The sequence below is a fragment of the Ictidomys tridecemlineatus genome, chromosome 5 (assembly GCF_052094955.1).
Source record: "Ictidomys tridecemlineatus isolate mIctTri1 chromosome 5, mIctTri1.hap1, whole genome shotgun sequence".
NCBI classification, from domain to species: domain Eukaryota; kingdom Metazoa; phylum Chordata; class Mammalia; order Rodentia; family Sciuridae; genus Ictidomys; species Ictidomys tridecemlineatus.
Window position 1 is genome coordinate 12,913,986 of NC_135481.1, and position 12,154 is coordinate 12,926,139.

The following is a 12,154-nucleotide window of genomic DNA, read 5'->3' on the forward strand; positions in this document are numbered from 1 at the left end:
GAAGTTTTCTACAATTATTTCATTTAATATGCTGTCCATTCCTTTGGTTTGAATCTCTGTGCCTTCTTCTATCCCGATGACTCTCAAATTTGGTTTTTTAATGACATCCCATATCTCTTGAATAGATTGCTCATGGGATTTAAGCATCTTTTCTGTGTTGACTATACTCTTTTCAAGTTGATAAACCTTGTCTTCATTATCTGATGTTCTGACTTCTACTTGATCAAGTCTATTTGTAATATTCTCGTTTGAGTTTTTAATTTGGTTTATAGTCTCCTGCAATTCTAGGATTATAGTTTGATTCTTTTTTAAGATCTCTATCTCCTGGTAGAGCTCGCTCTTTGCCATTTGAATTTGTTTGTTTAATTCATTTTCAAAATATATTTTTATTGCTTGGACTTGCTGTCTCATGTCTTCTCTAATATTCCTTTCCATTTGAGTTAGGTATGCCTTGAGTTCTTTCCCTATCCCTGCTTCTGATGTTTCTATGTCCTCTTGTAGAATTAAGTTGTCTTGCATTGTTTGTACTCCTTTTTTCCCTTGTTTTCTCATGTTGTCCCCGTTGCTTTCCAGCTCTATTTGATTGTCGTGTTTCTACTCTCTTCTATAGATTTGTTTTGGTTCTGTATTACTCTGATGCCTCTCCTTAGTGTTGTTAAACTATGCCTGCTGACGTGGATTCCACTGTGAAGGAAGATCCGACGTCCGAGCTCCAGTGACGACACTACTTTGCTATGACCGGCCCCAGTTCCTTGCCTGGGTATCCTGATGAGGTGGTGTGACTGGACTGTCTCTGTTTGATTTCAGCTCCCAGTCGCGGCAGGCAGGCGGTCTCTAGCCGCCCAGTATCACAGGCCGAGGGCGGGTGATCGGTCACCTGCGGCCGGGTGTTCTCCTACCGCCCAGCTATGCGGGCAGTGGGTGAACTGTCGCCGGCGGGCCTGCAATTTCCAGCTGCCCAGTCTCGAGGGCCTTGCCTCTAGCCTCCTGGTTTCTCCTGCTAGCCTTCTGTAGCCGCAGGGCAGGCCGCACGAATCAGTGGGCCTGGATCTCCGGGGTCCCACAGTTGGCAATTGGGATCCCAGGCACTCTGTCCTTTGGATTTTTCCTGCTTGCCCCTCCCCCAGCTCTAGCTAGACAGGTTTCGTTTTGGCTGCAGATGGGTAGGGGGGGTTGCAGGTCAGGTGCCTCTAGTTCCCCCCTAGTCTTTATGCAGGCTCACTCTGATTCTCCCTCCCCCGGCAAGCCTAGGAGAGAATTTATGCGAGTTCCCGATGTATGGGGGATGGGCTGAGTGCCACACACCTGTTTTGTTGTTGAGATCTGTCGGAGAATGGCGGTGGATATATCAGCTGTTCAAGATGCTGACTACTGATTCCCTTGGTGGAGTGTCCGCTGTGGGGGATGGGACTGTACCGCTTCCTTCCCCGTCTAAACTCCCGTACTCAGCCCGGGGGTCAGTGCGGGCTTGGCTGGTGGGATTCCACCTGATCCTCTTTTCTTGTTCTTTATGACAATTTCATCATGTTTAATGGCTTCCATTTTTGACTCTATTATATACCTGTGAGGTATCACTTCTTATCACTAGTATCAGAATTTCATTTCTTCTTTTCTATTTGCTTTGCTGTGCACACATGGTGACTCTTATAGGACTGAACAGTTGGCTGCCAGGGAAGGCCACTATGGGATAACTTAGAATGCTCTTGATAACTGACTAGCAAAGTCAGAACCTTGCATTTGGAAGGTGCATACGTGTGTCAATGCTGAGGGCTTAAAACTGGAGGATGTAGGTTGTTCAGAGACAGAGATGGAGTACTATCTTTGGAATGGGAATCAAATATAAATAAAATTGGTTTGTCTTACACAAAGCCCAAGGTAAAACTTCAGTACTAATCCAGGTATTTTGCCAAATGCTGAAGATAGCAGTAAAGGGACAGACATTGCCAGGGAACTTATAGGCTGAAGGAGGAGACAGGCATGTAAATAGGAAATTACCAGGAAATCTTATAAAAGAAGTCCAGTTTCTGTGTGCATGCTGATGAAGTCACCTCACATAGACCAGGCTGAGTATGATTGGATGAGATGACAAAGTAGAAAGAGATGTTACAAAACACCCAAGGCCATAGAAACAAGAGATAGCATAGTAGATATGACAAATGGTAGTTTTTAAGATGTCTACAATATTTACATTTCACACACTCTTTTGACAATGAGACTTTGATACTCTACTTGGTTGAGAGCTGGGCTTATATGCTCTTGGATCTGAAGGGAATGTTATGTGATTTCTGAGGCTAGGTTGCAAAAGATATTAGAGTGTGGGATGCTTGCTCTTGGAACTCAGCCACCATGATATAATGAAGTCCCTGCAGGGGCATGTGTAGGTGTTCTGGGTGACAGCCCCAGCCTTGAAATTCCAGTCAGTAGCAAGCATCAACCACCAGAAATGTAAGTGATCAAATCTGATTATTCTAGACCCTAGCTTTTGCATGTTCCTTGCTGAGGCTCCAGATCACGAAGCAGAGACTAAGTTTAGCAGTGAAGAGAACCTTGATCATGGTTTAGTTCAGGCTTCTCCTCCGTTTCTTTATAATTTCTTACCTCTCACCTTCTAGATGTGGCTGGTTTCTTTCATGGTATTAAAGGAGTTGCAGGGCCCCAGGATTCATATTTGTACACCTCACATTCACATTAAGAGAGGGAGAGAGTCATACAAACAAAACAAAACAAAAAACACTAATGCTAGAGGAATTTCATATGTGGATTGGCTTAGGCCTGATTTGTAGCAATGGGGAGGCTAGGTCAATCAGCATGGGTCAATCAAGGCCTACCCCTAGAGCTAGTAGTAAAGTTGACCCCGCCCAACCAAGTTTCTACTACATTGGTAGAGGAGAGTATTAAAAACAAAAACATAGCTGGGTGCAGTGGTGTATACCTATAATCCCAGCAACTCAGGAGGCTGAAGCAAGAGGATCACAAGTTTGAGGCCAGTCTCAGCAAGAACCTGTCTCAAAATAAAAAAGTAAAAGGACTGGAGCATGTATTCAGTGGTAAAACACCTTTGAGTTTGATCTCTAGTTACACTCCCCCCCCCAAAAAAAACCCACCAAAAATAAAAACAAAAACAAAAGCCCAAACAAAATCCAAAACATGAGCTTTTGTGTATGTTCCTGAAACCAATTTCTTCAGACCACTGGTGGACCCTGACAGTCTAAATGAGTGGGCTGAAAGCAGTTTGGCCCAAACTACCTTTTACATTCCTTTTGCCTAGATGCTACAAATTTGGAATATAAATTAATTCTAATTTTCATTGAAGTATGGACATGCTTTTATTTTTACATTCTTTAAGTTTTTTTTTTTCACTTGGAAAGTCAAGAGTTGAATGTTTTCTTTTATCTTAATGCTAGAGAGGAGTAAGGCATTAAAAAGTGGGGGATATCATGAAAATAAAAGGGTGAATAGTGAAGGAGAGGAAGGGAGGGAGGAGAAAAGGGAAAGTCGAGGAACAGCAGAATGAAATTAATCAAACTGTCATTTGCAGGTATGAACATGTCACAATGAATTCCACTTTTATGCCTAACTATAATGCACCAATTAAAAAACTAAATCAATAGAATAATTTTTTACATGTTCCAATTAGTTGTTTTCTGCTGAGAACAGTTAGTCTAGTTCCTCTGGGGGTAGTGTAGCTTCTCACCAGACACTCTACTGTCCACTTGACTATGATTTCTGTGAGGCTGCATCTAATTATGGCTCATTTTTATAACTCCAACCACAGCACAGAGCCTGGCAATGTATTAAGTACTTGATAAATATTTGTCAAATGAATGTTTCCCTAATTTACATGCTTCTTGTTCTGTTGTGTCATCATTCCCAATTCACAAAAATGGTTTGTTGAAGGTCAATTAATCCTAAAATGCAAATAATATAAACTTAAATAGTGAGCTTGTTCCAGTGCAAATACAGAATGAGAAAAGTAATGTGAAAACGTGAAAAGAATCTGCAAATATGATAATTTTGCACAAGAAGATGAAAACTGAAAGTGAAAATGGGAAGTGCAAGTATAGTTTATTTTCTGGAAAAATCTGAATTTCATTTAACTGGTTATCCTTTCACCCCCAACTCTCAGATTTTTATCTATTGTGGAACTATTAAATAGAGGTCCCAAACCACTGTAGGCTTTATGTAATTGTCAAACAAAGTAACACTTTGGTAAATAAATTGAATTTTTACAGAACAAATGAAAAGTAGTGCTTTTCAATGTGAAATTGATAAGCAGAGACTAAAACTGCTGAGCCATAGATGTTATATCTCAGAGTGAAACATCTAGATAGGAGCCATATTATTATCTAAAAATTATAAACTTTCCATAAAGTTAATGCCAAATATTTTTCTTGAATAGAAAGTTGGAATTCCTATATCGATTGTTATTGTTGGATGTTGCATAATATCACTGGCATACAATGTGGAGACCAATTAATCTCACGTGTACGTACAGGCAGATATTTATGGTTCTGTTAAAGCCAGGCTATGCAGTATGAATCAGAACTTGGCAATCCGTGTGGTATGTAAGAGGGAAGGATGCTCAGTGACACTTTTCTCAAGGGAAATCTCAAACTGAAGAACATTTTCTTTATTTGCCTAGTTACTATTTTGTGAATCATGCCATAAACCAAAAAGGAGGCACTCAGATTGTTGTGACTGATCATCAGCTGTGTTTGCAGCAAGGAAAGTTGCCAGTATGTTCCAATAAGTTAATAAAGAGATCCACTGCTGCTCTATTCACAGAGAAAACATTGGTGGCTTATATTTTCTTTATGATAAAAATAAAAATAATTAATATGAAGTCACTAGTTATATGACTTTCTATCATGCTAGGGGAAGGGACAGGTAACAACTTGGGAGGCATGAGGATGATGGGGTTGTGTCCCCTGGAAATAGGTGACACTCAATGGTTCTGACTGAGCACAAAGAAGGGAAAGTCCATCAATGAGGTTATCTCCTTAACTTAAGCTGATCTTGAGAACTAAGGTTCAGTATCAAAGAAATAATATGAAGCCGGTGAGGTGGCACATGCCTATAATCCCAGAGGCTCAGGAGGCTGAGACAGGAGGATTCAAAGTTTGAAGCCAGCCTCAGCAATTTAGTTAGGCTCTAAGCAACTTAGTGAGAACCTGTCTCAAAAAATAAAAGGGATGGGGATGTGGGTCAGTGCTGAAGTACTCCTAGGTTAAATCCCTAAGAGTGAAGTACTCCTAGGTTAAATCCCCTCTGTGATTAAAAACAATGGGCCAGACATGAGTAATACATCACCCAGTCCCCTAGGCACTAAAAGGGGATAAAAGATCAAATCAACCAAAATAGATTGTAGCTTTCAGCATAGAAGGGAATGCTGAAGATGAGGATGATTGTTTTGTCAGGAAGAAAGCATGATTTTGAGGACCATTCATTAGCAGGCTCTTGCTTTGCTCCAATTACCCCAGGTAGTTAACACTCAGTAATAATGCAAACTAGGGAAGACAGAGAAAAACTAGAGCTCTTATCAAACATTAGAAGCAGCTGGAATTTTTCTACATGCCATCATTACTTGATAAGCCAATTCAGCTAGTGAGGAAGGAAATGACATGTATAAACTTCACAGGGGACCAGTGTTGCTTCCAACATCGTATATGCAACCCCATTACCAGACTTTGTTTCCATTCCAGAAAGACAATAGTATAATACTCGGGCAACAGGATTGAAAAAGCCAGAAGAGATCTGAGATTCCCTAAGATGAACTATCAAGTGAAATTCCTCAAAGCAGTCAACAGCTGTGGCAAAATGTGAAAGACAGAACTCATTTTGAACTTATGGTTGGGTCATGTCAGACTTTTTAGAATTTCCAAATCATGGAATCATCTTTACAGAGTCCAGATTCACATGATATTTGAGGAAAGTTTTTAAAAAGGCTAAGAATATTTAAAAATAATACAAACCAAATAGACTCTCTTTAAAACAAAGAACTAAGAAAAAAATGCTGATTCATGACCCAACTAGAGGATACAATTTAAGAATTACATTCAGAAAACAAACAAAAACTCAGCTCTTGGAAGTAATATAATAGCAAAAATTTAAAATTCAATATGGAAACTTTCTGTTATTTGAATTAACTATCAACACTGGATAGAAATTTTGAACAGCTAGATAAAATACATCTGAATATTTTTAAAACATCAAAGACAAGATGAGACAATAAGGAATTTCAAGATCAAACAGAATGGAAAATCCAGAAAGGCGAAAGAGCACAGAAGCAACACAGACTATGATAATACTTGCCAATCCTGAAAACTAGGACCTTTGTTATGATAAATCACAGAGGGGTGGGGATAGAAATGGAATTTCAAGCTCTGAACTTGGTGTAAGGTAATCCCAGACTAGCAGTGATCCCACTGGTCTACTTTGCTGGATGAATATTATATTTTAAGGAAACTTTAAAAAAAATGAAGGTGAAATAAAGATATTTTCAGATTTTAAAAAAAATCTGAGGGAATTCTCTAGCAGAACAGCACTAAAAGTTCTTAAATGTTATAATCCAATATGCTTAAAAAATGTAGACATAAACACAAACAAATATTAGCAAATAAAATCCAGTAATATGTAAAAAGATAATATATAGTTATATTATCCTAGGAATACAAGGTTGATTTAACATTTGAAAATCGACCAATATAGTCAGTAACATTAACAGAATAAAGAAATGCTATATGATTATTTCAAAAGATAAAGATATTTCACATCAATATCTTTCAAGATAAAACAAATTCTCTGTAAACTTGGAACAAAAAGGAACATCCACAGTCTGATAAAACCTGTCTATAAAAAGTCTACAGATAAGTTTATAATGGTGAGAAACTGAGCACTTTTAAGACTAGGAAAAGCGAAAAGAAGCACATTTACACTTCTTTTAGACAATAACATATAGTGTTAGTGTGTGAATAAAGCAAGAAGAAAAAACAAAAGGTATACAGACGGGAAAGGAAAATATAATACTGTCATTATTTGTAGAAAATGATTTCTAATGTGAAAAATCCCCCCAAATCAATATATCATGAGTATAGAATACAAAGTCAATATAGTAAATTATCATTTATGGTAATTATCTTCTGTGAAGTTGCTGAAAACACTGTATTAGAAAATATTGAACATTTGCTTGCTCCTTTGGGAAATACATAGTTATATTCTCTGAGGCAACATTTTTTTCCCCAACAATACACTATTCTGTTTTATAGGTCCTCCTGTTTGAAGATGTCTTTTAAAATGTATATTGTTAATGAACATCGAATCCGTGAACACCAACACTGTAGCTAACACCTACACAAAGCTTACCTAATATGTGTATATTTTCTATAAGAAACATCACAACTTTCTTGCACTTCAAAATATTATATTTGAGCACTACTTCTATGGGAGTTTTTAACAGCAAAGTCACCAAAAAAAAAAGAACAAAAATGTTATAAATATGACACTAAATAAAAATGAAAAGCACACTTGTTTACATTATGAGAACTGAAATAAGAAGGTAGAGTGTGTCTTACTTGGTCCCAGCTGGGAACACACCTGTGAAATTTCTTAAACTTTCTATAATTCTGGGCATGTCTACAAATAAAAGTGAAAGTTTCATGAGTATTGATTTTGGAGTTACAAAAATTTTAGCTAGCAGGCAAATTCAAATATAGAATGGCAAATCAAAGGATCAACTGTACGTAAAAATAAAGTATATTACCATATCATTGGAATTGAAATTTTAATATACCTTCAATATATCCAAAATGCTGTGTTAGTCAACTTTCTATCTATGACAAAATACCTGAGAAAATCAACTTAAAAGGAGGAAGCACAGGTTTTGGCTCATGGTTTCAGAGGTTTTAGTCCATGGCCATTGACCTTGTTGCTTTGAACCCATGGTGACCCAGGACTTCATTTCAGGAGGGTGTGGAAACTGTTCACCTCATGGCATCTGGGAAGCAAAGAGAGAGATCAAAGAGCCAGGGTCCCAATATTCCCATCAAGGACATGCCCCCAAATACTTAACTCCCTTCCACTTAGGCCCCATCTCCTCAAGATTCTACCACCTCCTAAGAGTGCTTCAGGCTGGCCCAAGTCTTTAGCATACCAGTCTCTGGAGGAAATTTAAGATTCAAACCATTAATTAATAAATGGTAAGGAATAAATTTACTTCCAAATAAAATTGAAATTGAAACCTACAACCTTGAACAATCTCTTCTTTGCAACAAGTGTTTTTTTTTTCTCTCTCTCTCTCTCAGCAAATTGAAAAAAGGGAAAACTCTGTCAGAAAAAAAATAATTTTAAAAAATTTAGAGATATATTATATTTCATGATAATCAGAGTTTATTAAAGATCTTCTCTATTCCTCTATAGATTCAACAGAATCACAATAAAAATCCTAATAGTCTTTTTTTTTAAAGAGAGAGGGGGGAGAGAGGGGGGGAGAGAGGGGGGAGGGAGGGAGGGAGGGAGAGAGAGAGAGAGAGGAGAGAGAGAATTTTTAAAAAAATATTTATTTTTCAGTTTTCAGTGGATACAAAATCTTTATTTTATTTTTATGTGGTGCTGAGGATGGAACCCAGTGCCCCGTGCATGCCAGGCGAGCGCATTACCATTTGAGCCACATCCCCAGCCCCCTAATAGTCTTTTTAAAAAAACATATTGGCAAGCTAATTTGTACAGAAATGCAAATATATAGACTACCTAAAACAATTTTTTAAAAGAACAGCAAAGTTGAAGGAGTTATATTACTTGATTTTAAGACCTACATACAGCTACAGTAATCAAGACAGGGCAATATTTGTGTAAAAATAGAAAAAGAAACAGAATAGAAAGTCTAGAGAAACCCACAAGTATATGGGTCAATTGACTTTTTTGAAAATATTGTCAAGGCCATTCAATGGGGAAGAAGAAACTCTTTGAACCAATTTATACTAGAAATTTATACTAGAATAACTGGGTTTCCAAAGGTAAAAGAAGATGGAGTTTTACATCTACCTCATGCATTCACAAAAATGAACTCAAGAAGAATCATAGTTCTGAGTATAACAGCTGTAACATGAAGCTTCTAGCAGAAAACAGAGAGTATCTTTGCAAATTTGGGGCAGAAAAACTATTTTGAGAAGATTATAACAAGCACTTGGCATAAAAAAATTGGATGAATTGGACTTTTGTAATTCAAAATGAAAGTATTGTGTTTAGAAAATAACCCATAAAGAAGTCATACAAATCAATAAAAAGACAAGTAAAAAAATACAGACCTGAAAATTTATTTCACCAAAAAGGATGTAAAATGATCACACAAAAATGTGTTCATCATAATTAGACATTAGGGAAAATAAGATTAAAGCAACAATGAGATGATGAAAAAGCCATGAAGATAGCTACATTTTTTTTAATGCTTAGAACAACTAATGTTGGCAGATAATGCAAAGCTATTAGAACTATACGTTGTTGGAGGTAGTGTAAAGTTGTAAAATCACTTCAAAAAGATGTATGGCCAAGTCTTATAAAGGTAAACTTACAACTATTCTATGACCCAGCAGTTCCACTGCACAAAAGAACTTGCACAAAAATGTCTTTATTAATTAGAATCTCAAGTTGGAAACAACCCAGTGGAATGGATGAACAAACTGTGATATCTTTAAACCAAGCAAGGAAAAAAATGAATTATTTATACATACAACAATATGGTTGATTCTCAAAAACATTATGTTCGGTAAAAGAAGCCAGGCACAAATGAATGCATACTGTGTGGCTGCATCTGCAGGAAGTTCCAAAACAGACAAAGCAATGGAGACAGAAATTAGAACAATAATTGCTTGTAGGGGAGAGCTTTTCTGAAGTGATCAATATGTCTTATATCTTCACTGGGATGTTGATTATATTTTCAAAATTAATAAAATTGTACACTTAGGTGAATTTTACTGTATGTAAAACTTATCTTAAGGGAAAACAAAAACCCTGAAAAATCTCTTCTTTGCACAAAAGCCACCAAGGTCCCCTACCCACTTTCACACATCGAATTGCAAAAAAAGGAAAACTAGCTTTTAGTGGGTATGTGAAACAACTGGAACTTGAATTCTCTGCTTGAATTTGCCACCAGTCATTTTAAAGAGCATTTGGACAACACTGAATACAGCTGAATGTGTGCACATGGCCCCAGCAATTGCACTGCTAATTGTGTACCCTGCAAACACACATGGGAACAGGAATAGTCAGAGCAGCAAATCTGTACTAGTTTTAAAGTAGAAAGCTTTTGATGCACACCAATAGGAAAACAATCAAATCAAGGACTGGCCATACAATTGAATATCAAATAGCAGTGAAAATGAAAGATCTACTTTCATCAATGAGGATGATTCTCAAAATAAACACAGAGTTAAAGGAAGAAGGCATACTGCATCATGCCACTTATATAAATTTGGAAAATATAAAAGCTCAATTAAATAAACTCCCTATGCATTTATGCATAACAAGCATAGTATGAAAACATGAATGAATAATAAGTATGAAATTCAGTACCGTGGTTACCTTTAGGGAGGAAAAGAGGGTGCACAGGGGCTCCATCTCTACTTGAAATGTGTTATTTTTAAAATCTGAAGCAAATGTGGAAAATATTAAGATCTGTTATGCTTGGTGGTAGATGCAGGGTATTTTATTTGAGATACTACTCTGCATATATTTCTGCATGTTGAAATATTTCAAGATAAACAAAGAGAAGTCAACTCTGTGACTACTGAGGCTTACAGGGACTGGTGAAGGAATTAATAGTTTCATTGTCTCTTGAAAAGAAAATGCAAACTATTTCACTCTCCAAGAAGTGAATTTCTTCTTTTGGAGTCATTTATTCTTTAGCTATTTGAATACACTTTAGCTCTTTCCATAAAATATTTGAGGTGGCTTGAAAAAAAGAAGACACCTACAATGAGTAAGGAAAACATAAGGAGAAAATCAGGATCAAAGATAACAAATATTCCATTAATACTGGTGGACCACAGTTGCTGAGATCAAATTTCAAACTTGGCTCTGAAATTCTTGGCAATAGTAACCACATCATCTCTAGCTGACCCGTAAAAGCAGGTTAGAAAAACTAATCTTTGTTCTTTAAGGCTTAAACTTAATGTTTTCCTGAGCAGTCTCTATTTTGTATTTTGCCTTACTAACTAGCCAGGTCTCTCCTTCTTCCACCCTTCCCTCTCTTGTTCCCTCCTTTCTTTTCTTTCCTTCCTTCTTTCCCTTTTCCCTTTCTTCTTTCTTCCCCACCCCTTCAAGAATATCTTATTAAACAATCTGGAACCTGAGAGAATCAAGCCCAGGTTTTGCCAAAGAAAAGATGACCAGGTCATGTTTTGATCTATCCACAGACTATTAATAGAAGCATGGCACAAAAATGTGGAAAGACATAAGCGAATTATTATTTATTCTATGGATAAGCTTAATCACAATGAAAGAAATCATAAAGAAAAACAATGAAAGATTGGACCACATGAAAAAACTTAGATAAAACTAAAAGGCACATAAACTATAAATATCATTTAACCAGTGACCATTTTGTTCTCTTAAAAATAATATAACAAGAACTCCAAATAATAATAATAATAATAATAATAATAATAATAATAATTACTGTTATTATTATCATCATTATTTGTGGTACTGGGAATGAAACCCAGGGCCTCACACATGCTAAGCAAGTGCTTTACCACCGAGCTATATCCTCAGTCTGATGACTCCAAATTTTATAATCTTGCCCAGCCCACACTTCTCAACTCTCAACTCCTATATCTACACCTGCTAAACACCTGTGCTTGGATATTTAATAACCATATTGAAATCAATAAGTACAAGACAGACTCCCTGATCTTTTTCCTCAAAGATACTCCATTCATGCTCCTGTCTTACTTGATAATAACTCAATCTTTTTAGTTGTCTAAGCTCAAAACCAAAGCACTATTATTCACTCCTCTTATATCCCACATAGTCTATCAGGAAATCTTGTTGGTTCTGCCTCTAAAGAAAACCCCAGATCCCATCACTTTAGCTGCTACCACCTTGATCTGAGTCAATATATCTTTTGCCTATATCAGTTTAATACCCTTCTCCCTGGCCT